At 41.0% G+C, this 10,991-nt stretch overlaps 1 pseudogene; it reads left to right on the top strand.

The window, feature by feature from the left end:
• The first annotated feature begins 3,360 nt into the window (after nt 1-3,360).
• LOC120368338 (keratin, type II cytoskeletal 8 pseudogene) lies at nt 3,361-4,992 on the top strand (annotated as a pseudogene).
• Nucleotides 4,993-10,991: the final 5,999 nt, after the last annotated feature.

Genomic DNA, 10,991 nt, shown 5'->3' on the forward strand with positions numbered 1-10,991 from the left:
GAGGTTTTCAGTGTTTGTCTAAATAAAACTCCTTAACCTACTCACAAAAAAGAACAGAGACCATTTACTGGCTGGAAGAGTGAACCGGGACAGAAGACAGGAGAAAGAGAAAGCAGAAAACTGGTGCCTGCTGAACTGATTCTCCAAACTAAATTCTAAAGCTAATGTTAATCACGAGCAGAAGCATATCTTGTTCAAACAGCACATAAACTGGCTGGCTGTGGGGCGCTAGGCTGAATTTAAATGGAGCTGAGGGAAGTGCTAGGTGTCAACCTTTTCGTGCCTTGTCATGTTCAAAATAGATTAACCTCACCTAGCATTGATCTGTTTCTGTAACAAGTTGTGACGGCTAACTGTACTCTTTCTGCACCACATGAATGGAGGTATTACTGCCATTGAATTTTAAGCCCTGATGACTCACCGCACTGAGCCTTATGTTTAGCAACTGAGACGTGAAACTCAGCATCCAGCATTTTTTTTTTTTTTTGAGTGCCCAAAACAAGTCATGTACATTTTCCAAGCACATGTCCTCTATTTAGTCCTGAATCTTCGTTTATGCTGCAGTAGGCCAACTTATTATTACTGCCTACTACATCTTTGTCTTTTCCACCAGAAAGAGAATGTCTCAAGTAAGGGAATGTGTGTTTCCTTGTCTGTGACCTACCATTTTATTCTCAGCACCTGGCATACCAGTGTTTGAAAATTTGTATATGTTCAAGAAATTTGAAAACACCTGCTAGTAAGAGCAAGTTGACAGTTAACCTGAACAGATGTTATTAATCTGGAAATAACATTTTTTTCCTGCTTGCCTCCTGAGACCAAACAGGAAAGACAATGATAACTCTTGTTTTATTATTATAAGAGAATGATTGACTAAAAAATAATAGTTTTGTACTTCATAAGTTCAAGTGGCATCCTATTCACTGGTTGCTTTTAATCAGCTACTTTGAGCTATGTTCTTATTCAAAGAATGTTAAAGCAAGAAGAACCTCAGAGATTTGCTAATCCAATTTTTGACAGACTAGACTGGAACCCAGATCTCACTGTTCTAGTCGCTGTGACACCATGGTACCACCTTTTCATTTACAAATGTACACAAGCACTGAAGCATTAAATCCTTTACCCCAAATCCCCATGCTGCAAGTCAAGACAGAGTCAGGGCTGGAAAAACAGCATTTGAAGTTGTAGTTCTAGTAAGAATCCAAGAAACTCAGCTCTCTGAATTTTTCCCATGATTTCTATGAATAGTAAATGGATACATATTCTGTATATGGTGCCCATCTCATGATGAAATAGACAGCTGTGGAATCTCATGGTTGGGAGGGATCTTAGATCTCATTGAACTACACCCCTCCTTGGTCTTGACTATTACATCTCCAGTGCCTGGAAACTCATGCACACAACCTCCTTTTCTCAGCACATATTGAGTAAATCTAATCACCAGAAAGTTCATTCTTTAGGCCAAACATACAACAACTTTCCCTCGTTGGCTTAATATGCATCCTTTGGGACTACAGAGGGTGGGGCTAAGCCCTCTTGAGCATTCTAGGACCACACTATGTGAACAAATTGCATTGTCTCCACAACTCATCTCTCCTTTAGGATAGATATCTATCCTCTGGATTCTTATTGCCACGGAAGCTGTATGACCCAAGTGGTACATAGATAAAGAATAGCATTTAACTACCTAGAAAATAACCCAGGAATCAAGACACTGCAAAATCATACAAAGTGGTAACAATTCATAAATGAAATAAACACCACATGAAAAGCAATTTAAAATAAGCTGGTTTATATTTATAAAAGAGGTTGTCATTTCACAAGTGAAGATAGGGACTCTGGGAATAAAAACAAGAGTGGTAGAGAGGGCAGGTAAGATGAAGATTTTCTGTAGCAGTTGCTCAACTTTTAAGCAGCCCTTAGGTGATGACAGTAGGTTCATTTTCAACGTCTCTGAGGTACGGGACCACTAAAATGAAAACTACAATTTAAAAACTTCTAGCCAGGTGCAGTGGCTCATGCCTATAATCTCAGTACTTTGGGAGGCCGAGGTAGGTGGATCACCTAAGATTGGGAGTTTTAGACCAGTTGATCAACATGGAAAAACCCCATGTCTACTAAAAATACAAAAAAAATAGCCAGGTGCGATAGCACATGACTGTAAGCCCAGCTACTTGGGACCTGAGGCAGAAGAATCACTTGAACCAGGGAGGCAGAGGTAGCGGTAAGCTGAGATCACACCATTGCACTCCAGACTGGGGAACCAGAGCAAAACTCCATCTAAGAAAGAAAGAAAGAGAGAGAGAAAGAGAGAGACAGGGAGGGAGGGAGGGAGGGAGGGAGGGAGGGAGGGAGGGAGGGAGGGAGGGAGATAGGGAGAAAGGAAGAAGGTGGGGAGGGAAGGAAGGAAGAAGAAAGGAAAGAAGGAAAGAAACTTCCAGAGAGCTTTGAAACCCATAAGAATCGCTGAAAGCCATTGTGTGTATGACATGGATACCATATTGCATGGGCTATTTCGGGAAATTATAAGACAAAAAAGTTTAAGATGACTGCAAAAGATTGAGGAAATAATAAAAAGATTGACCAAATTTATGTATGAAATGCTGAAAATTGAATGTTTGGCCAGTATCTCCAGTTTCCTGTGGTTTCAGGGACAGAACCAATGAGCCCTGATGTTCATCTTTGTTAACCACCTACTTATTTTGTAAAGAAAACAGAACTGCCCATAAACTAGAATTAGAACAAGAGAGTAGAAAAATTCATTTCGATTTTGCTGAGCATCAAAGTTGAGGGTTGGGCAACAGCCAAGAGAACAAATCTGTAGAGTAGAGTAAACCATTCAGAAAATCTTTTGTACTCTGGGAGAGAAAATAAAGTATAAAAATCACTATCAGAAAGATAATTGTGATCTTCCCTAAATTATGGACTTCTGTAACTGTGCATAGAGATTTTACAAAGTTGTTTCATCCAACTGACTTCCCTCAGAGTTCAAACAAATAATAGTACAGAAGCATTATTTGAATGTTTTTGATTCAAAAATGCAATTAAAGTAGCCGGAGGAGCTAAGACTGCTCTCAGCAGGGTCAAGATACATTAGATCAGTGTCTCCTTTAGGGTTTCCTTCAACAGGAAGATTTGCTGTTTCCAAGCAGTCTGGTCACCACTTCTGATGACAGCTACTTCTGAAGAAAAAAGTTCCATTTCCCTTTTTTTTTTTTTTTTTCCTTTTCCCTAGTGTTTCAAACTCCCCATTCACTGTTAACTCTATTTTTGATGACAAAAATTTTAAATGATGAGGATCTCTATAAATGTGACACTGGAATGAGGTAAAGAATGTATATAGGAAGAAGCCACTTCTCCGCTCCTTCTGGAATCTCTCCCTGGTTCAGCCCGCCTGCCTCCACTCCTGCCTCCACCATGTCCATCAGGGTGACCCAGAAGTCCTACAGGGTGTCCACCTCTGGCCCTGGGGCCTTCAGCAGCTGCTCCTTCACGAGTGGGCTCAGCGCCCGCTCGAGCTCCTCAAGCTTCTCCGGAGTGAGCAGCACTGGCTTCCGCGGTGGCCTGGGTGCAGGCTATGCTGGGGCCAGCGGCATAGGCATGGGAAGCCTCACCGCCATCACCATCAACCAGAGCCTGCTGAACCCCATTAAGGTGGACTTGGACCCCAACATCCAGGCCGTGCGTTCCCAGGAGAAGGAGCAGATCAAGACCCTCAACAAGAAGTTTGCTTTCTTCATCGACAAGGTGCAGTTCCTGGAGCAGCAGAACCAGATGCTAGAGACTAAGTGGAGCCTCCTGCAGCAGCAGAAAACGGCTTGGAGCAACATGGACAACATATTTGAGAGCTACATCAACAACCTGAGGCGGCAGCTGGAGACTCTGGGCCAGGAGAAGCTGAAGCTGGAGGCAGAGCTTGGCAACATGCAGGGGCTGGTGGAGGACTTCAAGAACAAGTATGAGGAAGAGATCAATAAGCGAACAGAGATGGAGAATGAATCTGTCCTCATCAAGAAGGATGTGGATGAAGCTGACATGAACAAGGTAGAGCTGGAGTCCCGCCTGGAAGGACTGACTGACGAGATCAGCTTCCTCAGGCAGCTGTATGAAGAGGAGATCCCGGAGCCGCAGTCCCAGATCTCCGACACGTCTGTGGTGCTGTCCATGGACAACAGCTGCTCCTTGGACATGGACAGCATCATCGCTGAGGTCAAGGCGCAGTGCCAGGAGATCGCCAATGGCAGCCGGGCTGAGGTGGAGAGCGTATACCAGACCAAGTACGAGGAGCTGCAGACGCTGGCTGGGAAGCACGGGAACGACCTGCAGCGTACGAAGACTGAGATCTCCCAGATGAATCGGAACATCAGCCGGCTCCAGGCTGAGATCGAGGGCCTCAAAGGCCAGAGGGCTTCCCTGGAGGCCGCCATTATAGATGCTGAGCATCGTGGGGAGCAGGCACTCAAGGATGCTCGTGCCAAGCAGCAGCAGCTGGAGGACGCCCTGCAGAATGCCAAGCAGGACATGGAGCGGCAGCTGCGTGACTACCAGGAACTGACGAATGGCAAACTAGCCCTGGACATCGAGATCGCCACCTACTGCAAGCTACTGGAGGGCGAGGACAGCCGGCTGGAGTCCGGGATGCAGAACATGAGCATCCACACGAAGACCACTAGCAGCTATGCAGGTGGTCTGAGCTCTGCCTATGGCGGCCTCACAAGCCCCGGCCTCAGCTACAGCCTGGGCTCCAGCTTTGGCTCTGGCGGGGGCTCCAGCATTGTCAGCTGCACCAGTTCCACCAAGGCTGTGGTTCTGAAGAAGACTGAGACCCGCGATAGGAGGCTGGTGTCCGAGTCCTCTGACGTCCTGCCCAAGAGAACAGCTGCAACAGCCCCTCCTAGCCTGCCCCTCCTGAGGCTGCCCCAGAGCCTGGGAGGGAGGCCGCTGTGCAGGGGAGCACAGGGAAGAGGAGACCCACTCGACGCTCAGCCCTAGCCCTCAGCCCACCCGCGGGGAGTTCACTGCCTGGGGAACCCCTCTTGCCCATGCCTCAAACTGCAAAACAATTCAATTGTCTTTTTTTTTTTTTTTTTGGTCCAAAATAAAATCTCAGCTAGCTCGGACAACTGTCAAAAAAAAAAAAAAAAAAAAAAAATGTGTATAGTCAGCTCTTTATATCTGTGAGTTTCACATCCATGGATTTAACCAATCAAAAATATTTGGAAAAAATAAAATCGTATCTATCCTAAACATGTACAGACTTTTGTTTCTTGTCATTATTCCATAAGCAATATAATATAGCAACTAGTCACATCACATTTACGTTGTGCTCAGCATTATAAGTAATTAGAGATGACTTAGAGTATATAAGAGGATGTGCATAAGTTATATGAAAATATTACATCTTTTTATATAAGGGACTTCAGCATCTGTGGATTTTGGTGCCTGGGGAAGTCCTGGAACCAATCTCCCATGCATACCAAGGGACAGCTGTACCTACTTCATCCCTGAAAGTCTACCTGTGAAAATAGTCATAGCCAACATCTTGTACATACAAGTTCCATGATGATGTTCTTCATTTGTAGGCAAATGGCAAATACTACGGCCTCACATCTTCATTTACTTATAGAAGATAATTCTTTCCCTTCTATACATGTCTGTTGCGTAAATGGCAAGTCAACTATCTATAACTTTTATATTTTACTTTATTAATTTTTTTAATTATGATTTTTTGAAAGGTCATGATCACAGCTCACTGCAGCCCCAAACTGCTAGGCTCAAGCGATTCCCCGACCTCAGCCTCCAGAGTAGCTGGGACCACAGACACGTGCCACCACACCTGGCTAATTTTTTTTCTTTTCTTTCTTTCTTTTTTTTTTTTTTTTTTTTTTTTGTAGAGACAGCGTGTCACTATGTTGCCCAGATTGGTCTCAAACTCCTGGGCTCAAGAGATCCTCCCTCTTTGGCTTTCCAAAGTGGTGGGATTACAGGTATGGGCCACTGCTCCCAGTCACTTTCTTAAGTTTTTAAATAGGTTTTATTTGTAACAGTTTTAGGTTCACACAAAAATTGAGCAGAAAGTAGAGAGTCTCCATATACTCTGCCCCCACACATGCACAGACTTTCCCACCATCAATATTCAGAATCACAGTGGTACATTTGTTGCAATAGATGAAACTACCTTGACACATCATTTTTCTTTATTTTTAAAATGTAGCATGACATTGAGCACTTTTGGTCAGACTTCTAACTCAGATTATGACAATGAAATCCACTTCTGTTAGTAATATTTTATATCCCAAATTATTTAATGTTATTGCTTATCTTTGTTAAAAATCAAATGTGCAATTAGCAGCATACATCTAATAATATTAAAGCCTAATGTTTAGGTTGTTCAGATTCTTTTTTTTTTTTTTTTTTTTTTTTTTTTTTGAGACGGATTTCGCTTTTGTTACCCAGGCTGGAGTGCAATGGCACAATCTCGGCTCACCGCAACCTCCGCCTCCTGGGCTCAAGCAATTCTCCTGCCTCAGCCTCCCTAGTAGCTGGGACTACAGGCGTGCGTCACCATGCCCAGCTAATTTTTGTATTTTTAGTAGAGACAGGGTTTCACCATGTTGACCAGGATGGTCTCGATCTCTTGACCTCGTGATCCACCTGCCTCAGCCTCCCAAAGTGCTGGGATTACAGGCGTGAGCCACCGCGCCCGGCTCAGATTCATTTTTTATCAGATGTCATTGAAACATTCTGAAGGGTCGGCTCAGATCCAGGAAATCAGAAGTTTCATGTCTAGGAAAAGAATGAGACATGGCTGCTTATACTGTTTGGGTTTTGTGACTTTGTCATACTCTTGGCAATCTCCACAACCAAAGTTTCAGTTTGTCTTTGAAACTTTTTGTTTTTTGGATACTGCGACCATAAAATATTTTCTCCAGGAAACATCAACTCTTGCACAATTTAAAACATAAATAGGCTATTTAGGGTCCTGCTGTTTTATAAAGAAAAGGCAACATATGTCTCAGTGACCTCTGTGTTAGTGCAGTTGATGTAAGTATATAAAACAGGCTAACAGATGTAATAGCCAAGTGTGACCAGCTAATATTATGTTTTTTCATGATGGATTTATTTATAGAGTCGAAAGTCAAGTTATGAAGTTGAAAAAAATAATTTTCCAAGTAAGGCGAACCTGGATTTGAATTTTTCTTTCTTTTTTTTTTTTTTTTGAGACAGGGTCTTGCTCTGTTGACAAGGCTGGAGTGTAGTGATGTGATCATAGTTCACTGCAGCCTTGACCTCTTAGCTCAAGCGACTCTCATGCTTCAGCCTCCTGAGTAGCTGAGCCTACAGGTGTGTGCCACCACACCTGGCTGATTTTTGTATTTTTGGTAGAGATAGGCTGTTGCCACGTTGCTTGGAATGGTTTTGAACTCCTGGGTTCAAGCAATCTGCCTGCCTTGGCCTTCCAAAGTGGTGAAATTTATAGGCATGAGCTACTACACTTGGCAGATGTGAATCTTGGTTTAAGCATGTAGTTGCTGAGTGACTTTGGGCAAATTACTTAACTCGGCTGAACTTCATGTTTCGGTCTGTGAAGGAAGCCCAAGCATATCTACTTGGTAATTTTGGTGTCTGCAGAGCATTAGCAATAATATATTTAGATCCCATGGCATATAATAGGCACTCACATTATTATGCAACAGACAGGAAAAAGCACTGACTCTGGAGACAGACTAGCTGTTTTATCTGGGGCAAATTATTAAACTTCTCTATGCTTCCTTTTCCTCATCTGAAAATTGTGATAACCACAGTAGGTGCCTCATGGAGCTCCTGCAAGAATTTTAAAGATAATAGTCAACTCATGCAAATTGCTTACAACAATGCCTAGCACATAATAAATGTTAAATAATGTTTGCTGTAATTATAGTTATTTCAAAGGACTAATATATTATCTTGGATTGGAAGCAAATACAGAGAAGAAAAACTATGTCAATTACCATAATACCTAGACAAGATTTTGGTTGATGTTATCAATTGATGATCTAATGCTTCACTTTATTCTTTTATTATTTTCATTACTTTAATTATTTTTTATTTGAAACCTATTATGTATCTTTAAGCAGTTCAGGTAGTTTCCTAATTTAGAACCACAACAATGCCTGGCACATAGCAAATGTTAGATAATGTTTGCTATAATAATAGTTATTTCAAAGGACTATTATATTATCTTGGATTGGAAGCAACTACAGAGAAGAAAAACTGTGTCAATTACCATAATACCTAAACAAGATTTTAGTTGATATTATCAATTGATGGTCTAATGCTTCCCTTTATTTATTATTTTTATTATTCTTTATTTGAAAACTATTATGTATCTTTAAGCAGTTCATATCGTTTTCTAATTTAGAACCATAATAAAACGTTCTGTATGAGTAGATAAAACTTTCTCTTCTCAAATTATTCCTCCACAGCTTTTAGCATTAAACTATAATTTGCTTTACATGAACCAGTGTCTCAGTTTCTAATTGAGAAAAGTTAGAAATAAGACTTCGAAGTAACACTTAAAATGGTCATATTTTCTAGAAAGCTTTGATACAGTGGGAAAAATCATTAGATCTGGTGTTAAACACACTAAGTTTAGTCCTGGCTCTGACACGTACTACCTACATGATGTGGGGAATGTCAATTATTCTTGGAGTCTGATTTCTTCATATGCAAGGGCATGATTGTGTAAAAATAACATAATGTATGCACTGTCCAGTACATTCTGAAGTGACACAAGGAAATATATATCTGATGTTTAATTTTTGGTGGGGTGATTAAAATCTGCAGGTCCAATGACAACCTGTCTGAGGACAATTTCTTGCTCTACTGCTTACTTAGTGTCACTGGCAAATTAGTTAACTTCAGTATGATTCACTCTCTTCATCTATGAAATGGAGATAGCAATAGTATCTACCTCAGTTATTGTGGAGATTAAGTAAACGAATTCACACAAAGGGCTTGGCATAAGCTCTGGCAAAGCAAGTTCCCAATAATATTAGCCACTGTTATGTTCTCTGGAATATAAGACTTAAACACATACAACCACAAGAAAATAACATGGTATAATTTAAATGCTGAAAAATAGAGCAAAAAAAAGTCAAGTGCCAGAATGAAAAATGCTGACAGAACATCAATATTCTGAGAAAGAATACTGTGAAGAGTATGCATCCCAGTTCAAATTTTTGATACGTGAAACCAACCAGGTATTGAATTTCATAAAAACTTAACAATTTTCTGTATTTTCAGAACTTTCCAATTGTGGGGCAATGTTTTACATGTTTGTGATCCCTCAGAGCACAGCAGATTCCACAGAATAGATCTTTCTTTAGGGGTGGGTTACATGGAGGAAGTCTAAGCTTCCTTTGGGTAATGATATGATTACTAAATTTCTAAAATCAGAGTTGTGGTTTTAGAGGGTCAAATCAATTTAGAAGTGGCCAGGCATGTTGGCTCAAGCCTGTAATCCCAGTACTTTGGGAGGCCAAGGCAGGCGGATCACGAGGTCAAAAGATCGAGACCATCCTGGCCAACATGGTGAAACCCTGTCTCTACTAAAAATACAAAAATTAGCTGGGTGTGGTGGTGTGTGCCTGTAGTCCCAGCTACTCGGGAGGCTAAGGCAGGAGAATTGCTTGAACCCAGGAGGCGGAGGTTGCAGTGAGCTGAGATTGTGCCACTGCACTCCAGCCTGGTGACAGAGTGAGACTCTGTCTCAAAAAAAAGAAAACAAAAAACTAATTAAGAAGCAACTTTGTTCTAAACATATGTGAGATCTGAAATTTATTATTTAATCAAATATTTTTAAATCAACACAGGAAACTACTATTTAAGTTACGTTGTAACACTTCTTTTTGTATAGTTAGGAAACTAGGGATTTTGTTGTATCAATTGCTGTTCAAGTGGGGTAATTCTATTCTGTTCCATCTGCTATAACAAACAAAAGAAAGCAAAATAAAACAAAACGGGGGGAAATCAAATTCCCCTTTTGATTATGTTTGATGATTTCCAGTATTTCTTAATATTTTTCTCTCAGAATTTTTAAATGAGAAAATGCAGATTTTTAGAATTTAGACTCTAATGTTGCAAGTTAGTGACTGTTTTGTGGTGTCAATTAGATTTGTAGCTGTAATTAATACTTCAGTAAATTCAGGATTTGAACATTTTACAGCAGGTTCCCATTTTTCCCTTGAGATAAAAATGATGGCCTCAGCTGCTATGACAGCTGCCAAATGATGAGAAACTTTGGAACACCAAGATTATTGTGGTCTAAAAGAAATGAAGTTGTTTTTCCCTTCTAGATACATAGTTATTAATCAGGGAATCAGTGCCTTTGAAATAAAATGGTCTGTATCATTGTGCCTGAATGCACAATAGACTTAGGCCTTGAATGTGCATTGCAACAAGGTATAATAAACCTGTCAGACTTTCAAATTTTTCAATAACTTACATATTTTGCTTGCATTTTTTAAACATAAAAGAAACACACAGTCCCCAGGAATTTTTTTTTTTTTTTTTTTTGAGACGGAGTTTCGCTCTTCTTACCCAGGCTGGAGTGCAATGGCACGATCTCGGCTCACCGCAACCTCTGCCTCCTGGGTTCAGGCAATTCTCCTGCCTCAGCCTCCTCAGTAACTGGGATTACAGGCACGTGCCACCACGCCCAGCTAGTTTTTTGTATTTTTAGTAGACACGGGGTTTCATCATGTTGACCAGGATGGTCTCGATCTCTCGACCTCGTGATCCACCCGCCTCAGCCTCCCAAAGTGCTAGGATTACAGGCTTGAGCCACCGCGCCCGGCTGGAATATTTTTAAATTATAAAATATATAAAACAATTACAAAGGTAGAGGAATAATGTAACATTCATCAATAGATACACTAATCAAATTAAGAAAGAGCATATGCAAATGTGCTAGAGATAACTGTTTAACCCTTTCTTGATTACATCCATGA

Source organism: Saimiri boliviensis, chromosome 9 (assembly GCF_048565385.1).
Source record: "Saimiri boliviensis isolate mSaiBol1 chromosome 9, mSaiBol1.pri, whole genome shotgun sequence".
Taxonomy (NCBI): Eukaryota; Metazoa; Chordata; class Mammalia; order Primates; family Cebidae; genus Saimiri; species Saimiri boliviensis.